Source organism: Penicillium antarcticum (genome assembly GCF_028974205.1).
Source record: "Penicillium antarcticum strain IBT 31339 chromosome Unknown utg000008l_segment0_segment0, whole genome shotgun sequence".
Classification (NCBI taxonomy): Eukaryota; Fungi; Ascomycota; class Eurotiomycetes; order Eurotiales; family Aspergillaceae; genus Penicillium; species Penicillium antarcticum.
In genome coordinates this window covers 2,184,056-2,190,793 of record NW_026695306.1, presented here as the reverse complement: position 1 = coordinate 2,190,793, position 6,738 = coordinate 2,184,056, and positions in this window count along the sequence as shown.

The window sequence follows — 6,738 nt, the reverse complement described above, 5'->3', positions numbered from 1 at the left end:
CCTTGCCTCGCGTATATTATTCAACTCAGCCTACGTGATCTCCTTAGTTCAATAAAGGTTAACCCAAAAAATGACATAACCGACCGCCAATGGTTAGAAGATCAAGAGCAGTCACTCCGCGCTATCCAATAACAGCAAGGGATTTCGTACACACTTTCAAAGGTAAATCTTAATAAACCAATTCGTGGTACTATTCTCTAATATATCATATATAGATTCGTGGCCTTGCTATCTTTATTAATACTAGTCCCTAACGCCGTGATGCTTTTCTCAACCTTCAAGTACAAGAGCCGAAGCTAATTCCAATACAAGATATTCGAACTCGCTAGAACTCAATATTTCTTATATTAAGACGAGCAAAACATCTTACATCGATCTTCGATAAATACTGTATCGAGCATAACCAGCCTCGGTTCAAACTAGATTCAGAAGAATAGCGATAGATCGATTACCTTCTCCAAATCACACAGCCATTCTACAAATAGACAACCGGTCTATCAAAAATCAAAGATATCACAATCTACAATATCTTCAAGGTATACAACGTACTCTTTGAGTATTTTGAGAAGTCAATTCGTTAGCTTCAACGGAAAAGGGTGGCTTAGAAAAAAGCAATGCTCCACGCCTTTTATATAGGAAAGGAGAAGTTATCTATCTACTACAATAAGATAGAGCAAGTTCATAGCTATCTCTTCGCGATTAGGACAATTCTTGCTCTAGAACATAAGCTCGAATTCTTCTCAGAGAAAGACTAGGCTGACAATAACTATGAATGGCGTCGGAGGTATAAAGAATCTCTACGGCGGTATCTAATTAAATATTAGCAAGAGTCTCCTCTACTACCCTCGCTACCCTCGCCACTAGATACTTTAAGTCAACCAGCGAGTTATTTTGATGCTTTGTTCAACGAGGATCGATCTCTACAAAATCAGCCCTAGAGAGCCGGCTTTGAAAGTGAGCTTAGTGATTATCTAAATATTGGTATAAATACCCGCTTCGGTGCTTCAAAGCTTATAGTCTAACCTTCTATATAGGACGACAGAAAGATCTTAACCCCTATGACTATTGGCGCTCTCACCAACACCAATATCCTACACTTGCTAGTCTAGCACGGGATATTTTCTCAATTCCTGCCACAGGGGCTAGCGTTAAGCGCCTTTTCAACTCCGCCCGTGATATATGCCATTATCGGCGTGGCTCCCTTCAAGCTTCTACTATCCAGGATCTAATAATGTTTCGCTATATCTCGAACTTCCAGATAAAACAAGACGAAATTGGATTAGGTGATAGAGGCTATACTCGTGAAGAGAAGCAGGCCAATAAGGAGAATAGGGAGGAAGAGCTTCCATAGGAAACCCTGACTACGATTAGTGACGATAAGGAAGAGCCAAGTAGCGAGACACAAGCCCAACCAGTTATTCAAATACTAAGTGAACGCGTCCTTAGAAAGAGACGAAAGAGCACTACGTCTATATCAGATACTAAGGAGAATAAGGAGAATAAGGAGAACCAACCCGCGGTGGGAAATGATACATAGACACGGATAGCAACAAGAAATCGAGGTCAGAAGCGGCCAAGGCGAGAAGATGAAGATTTTGTATATATATAAGAATCCAAATTTTACTTGGTCCAAAATCATCTATCGTTTAGAAAAAGCTATTGTAAATGAAATACCGTTCAGAACCGCCAAGAAATGCATAATTCATATAAGTCACGAGATAGCTCATGTTTGCATTGTTTACAGTCCCATAGGAATTCCCATAACTCCCATGGGAGTTCCCACGGGAGTCTAGTCCCGCCATGGGAATTTCCCATAGATGTTTAGTCCCATGGACCCACTCCCATGGGACCAAAATTAGTCCCATGGGAATTCCCATGGACAGTCCCATGGGAGGCGTCCCATGGGAAATGTCAAGGTCTACTCTGATCTCTCTCTAGGAGAAGACTGCATGTCTCCTTGAGGCATTTTGTCAGTGCTGCATTCATGAATACGGATTGAGAACCGGAATTATAGTAACTCCGAATGAGCGGATTACTAAGGATGAGCATAGCATAAATAGCAAGAAAGAGCAAGTAATAAATGACAGAGATTTGAATGCCCTCATTGGCTGAGCAAGTTACGGAAGACAGCAAGTTCCGACAAAATACTACTGTCACGGGATTCGCCACTACAATATATATATATAGATAGTAATAAAAAATCGATGTTAGAAGCGGCTAAGGTGAGAGGATAAAGATTTTGTATATATATAAGAATATAAATATTACTTAGTCTGAAATCATCTGTTATTTACAAAAAGCTATTTAAAATGAAATACCGTTCGGAATCGCCAAGAAATGCATAATTCATATGAGTCACGAGATAGCCAATGTTTGCATTGTTTATAGTCCCATGGAAGTTCCCGCGGGGGTCAAGTCCCGCCATAGGAATTTCCCATAAATGTCTAGTCCCATGAGAGGCGTCCCACGGGAAATGTCAAGGTCTAACTAGGCCATTCATTCAGAGCATATAGATGAACGTTGGGAGAAAACTAACTTCCAATCTAGGATTCTATCTAAGCTACACACAAAATCTTAGAAAAGGATAAGGATAGTGATATTGATTTTGCTATTGGAACCACTGTAGATCTCGGAATCCAAAAGTGTAGTGCCAACCAAACCCAAACCCACTAGCCAGTTTATGACACTATCTAGTAACTCGACAAAGCTTACTACTGGCAGTACTGATACCAAGAATATCAGCATCATTGCTAAATATGTCATGGGGGAGACAAAACGCATACCCAGTTTTCGCTTCCGGATTGCCGGACGCAAGTCTTGCCTTCGCAGCAAACGCCGTCGCCGGGGGTTCCACTGCCGATTCTGCAGAGGTCCCCGGGACAATGGCAGGAAGGGAAATCAGGACAGTTACCAGCGGCTATAGCTAGGCTGACAAAAGAGGCGATCAAGAATATATACTTCATTTTGATAGACTAAGAGTGTTAGAGAAGGTGTTTTGAAGAGGAGGAATGTTATACCGGAAGATTGTAGTACTGTATAAAGAACCCGATAGAAAGATGAATTATTAGAGAGGATTGATAACGAGAGAAATTAAAACCGTAGGAAATATATCGATGGATATTTATACCTTTAATGCTTTATTAGGAGTCAACATTGCTGCCTACTTTTATGGTTACTGTTTAGGAAGAGAATGAAGATCATCTTGGCAAGCCTAGGAAGTCGGACGCCTTGCAGTGACTCGGACGCCTTATTCTGCACATTAGACCCTTTAATGCAGTAGCTAGGACGCCCTAATCTGCATATTAAATTCTTTGATGCAGTGGCCAAGAGTTCTGGGCATAAATTTGGAGGTAGGCAACCATGAAGGAGGATCATGCAGAGGTACTTGATTGAAAGCGTATTGCAGGGGAGTGGAGTAAGGTTCCAACCAGCACTCTCAAATCTTGACTCTGATAGGCACACGTTCCCAGGCTCATCACATCTTGGAAATGGACGTTGCCGATCGTGATACTACATAGACCCCATCTTTTTTATTGAATAAGGCCCCCAATGCCAAGGCGTTGGGGCGACAACAGATATGCTCAGTGCGTATTTGTCAAGCCAATTTGGAGAATTACTGTAGACAGAGACCCTATGACCTCACTCTAGGTAGCAGTTCTTGCTATTGGAACAATGGATTCTTACTTTCTCGTGGTGTCCGGTGTTAATCGTAATTGGGGAGACCAAAGTGAATTTGCCGTGGTTGTGTGGCTGCGGCCCGTCGCGGGGTTACCCGTGTGTAGAGTGCGCCAAAACTACAATTGGCGGCAAACCTTGCCCCCAAAATCCAAACCGCACCCAAACCACAAACCACTGTGGTACCGCATTGGGGCCCCAGCAGAATCCATTTTGTATAGAATCATGGACTTGGCATATATAAAACTGCTGGATAATACTAATAGATTACTGTCGAGATCACATAGCCCAATGATTAAGTGATCCAGGATAGACTTGAGAGTAGTTAGCAAGCTTGGAGAGCAGGACTTCTTCCTATCTCCGTCCTTCTTCATCAATAATACGAAGTTATTATTGCTGCTTCCTTTCATTTGTCAAGAATTACTATTAACGTATTTCACACGCGAGCCGCCACCCCAAAACACCATAGTAAACACGATAATTTATAACCTTAAAAGTCAATATTGGAAGCCTAATCAATACTGTAAATGGGACATATATCTCCAATATAAGACAAGCTACCAAATTTCGAAGGTTCGGATTAACTAAGTTTATGTTCGCTAAGATATATATTGAAATGGGGATGGCACGATGGCAGTCTGACATAGCAGACGGGTGGATACTAATGAAGAGATCACACAACCACTCCCATGGCCTGAAGGCGTAGAGAGCGGTCCCTAAAGGTGTAAATCGTACCGAGCCTGATGCTATACCATGAATCAAGAAGTTTTGCGAGTAACTATAGTTATATTAAGGTTGTTTTTTCATGCTCTGATCTCTCTCTCTAGGAGAAGACTGCTGACAGTGCTGCATTCATGAATACGGATTGAGAACCGGAATTATAGTAACTCCGAATGAGCGGATTACTAATGATGAGCATAGCATAAATAGCAAGAAATAGCAAGTAATAAAACACAGAGATTTCAATGCCCTCATTGGCTGAGCAAGTTACGGAAGACAGCAAGTTCCGACAACTGCATGTCTCCTAAGGCTTTATGATGCCTTAGGCCATTAAAATACTACTGTCACGGGATTCACCACTGCAATATCTATTATTGCGGTTGACCCGGTAACGCATATAGAGGTCTTTGTTAAAATTGGTATGTTTTCTGAATCGGAAAGCATTGATGTCAGGGCTGACGAGATTGTTTAAGCTTGATCTTCCTCTCAATGAGTGAAAGAGACTATAAATGAGATCGCTTCTCCTGAACTATATTCTACTTGGTAGGTCTGATGCTGATCACTAGATTCATGCCTAATGTGTCAGGCATATGGCCTGGATGCGCCAACAGTCTCAAACCTTTCATGTCTTGGCAAGCATTCAGTCTTTTTCTTCTTGTTAGAATCTAGTCAGCTGGACAGCAGAGAATAAGACATCACTTTCATCCACCGGTTTCTTTCCACTTGAAGTAATAGCAGGGTGAATGCGACAGAAGTCCTCGAGAGCTATACACATGGCCTGGGAGCGTATCGAGGCCTTTCTTCTACGGTATCGTATCGACCTGTCTGCTAAGCCAGACTGCCATCAAGCCGTTCCCATTTCAACATATATTTATTTTGTGAACCGCGCCATGCCGAGGCATAGGGGTACGTAGCTCGCATGTGAAATAGGTTAACGTGTCTATAATAGCGGATCTTTCCGATGCTGGTTCGAGATGCAATTGGTATTAGTCTCGGGATAATGTGAGGGATGCCTTGTTATCTGTTGGGCTTCGACCCTAACTCCCGCAATCTCACACGGATAAACCCTAACTAAAGCTTGAGATATAAAAATGTGCCTATGTTGATTAAAGAAGCCAATCAAGGGTTAGCCTTGTTGCAATTCTACGTTGTTGTTCTCTCTATCTTTATTATTCACTTTAATCGTATCCTTAACCCTGATCTAGTTCACAAATTGACATGTATTGCGTTGTAGATAGTACCAGTAAGATTTAGAAAGAAGCCGTAATAATCTATTGTCTTTTAGCCGAATGCACTGCCCTAAATTCATAAAATTGTTTAGATCACTTTTTTTTGAGTAAAATGACTGATCTTTACCCCTGGGATGAAAATTAAGGGGACCTAGTTTGGTGATAAGATATAAACTATCCTCAGTCAGCTTCAACTAGAAGATTGATGTTTTAGCCTCAAGCGTCTGCAGCAGTATTTGTCGCTGGCTCCTGGAGACATAGTTCTATCAGAGCTGGACCTTAGCAGCCGGCCGTCAGGCAAGAAGGCTACTGAGATAACCAAATGTGAATGGCCATCGAGCGTAGCACTTCACATCTAATCTATAGGTTGTATCACCCACAATAAATTATTCCAAATCAGCCGTAATTCTCTGTTAGCCTATTAAACACCGAATGGTCAAGATTGGCGTATGTACAACGAGAGACGTATTTGGAATTCCTGGTCTCGTTGTAAAGGGTCCGATTAGACTCGCTCTGGCTAAACTTTTACGTTATGTTGGGATACATGTTGCCATCATGTAACAAACTGTGCTTGTGTACGTGAGTGTATCATTATCAAGCGGTTGACCATTGAAATAGGGTTACAAAGCAATTAGACTCAAAGCCACCACGTAGCGCTCTATAACTAAGTACCAGCCTGGCCAAGGTAAAACCGATAAAGGTAGTTAATTAGTGTTACACAGACTGCTATCACTCGGATCGCCGCTGACCAATGCTGTCGCCGTCTGCGCAGCCGAAAACTAGGCCGCATCCTAAGAAACTTAAATTTCCTACCACCTACTGGAGGACGTCGGGCAAGAGAGCAACAAGAAAGAGAAAGTGTCAGCCCCAAACATGAATCGAGTCATATCCTTTCAGCTGCGTTCGGGAGTTCACCTTGTCCAGCCGAATGTACAAAACCAACCGTAAACCTTGTCAGGGAAGGTTAACATCTACAACGAGACTACAGTCATCTCCATGCATGCCATTCTGGATTGAGACGAAGTGGGTCAAACCACACAGCATCAGTTTACAGACGTATCATCAGACTTCCTCATAATTCACTGCGTTATGGGTAAAAATTCAAAAGTATTGG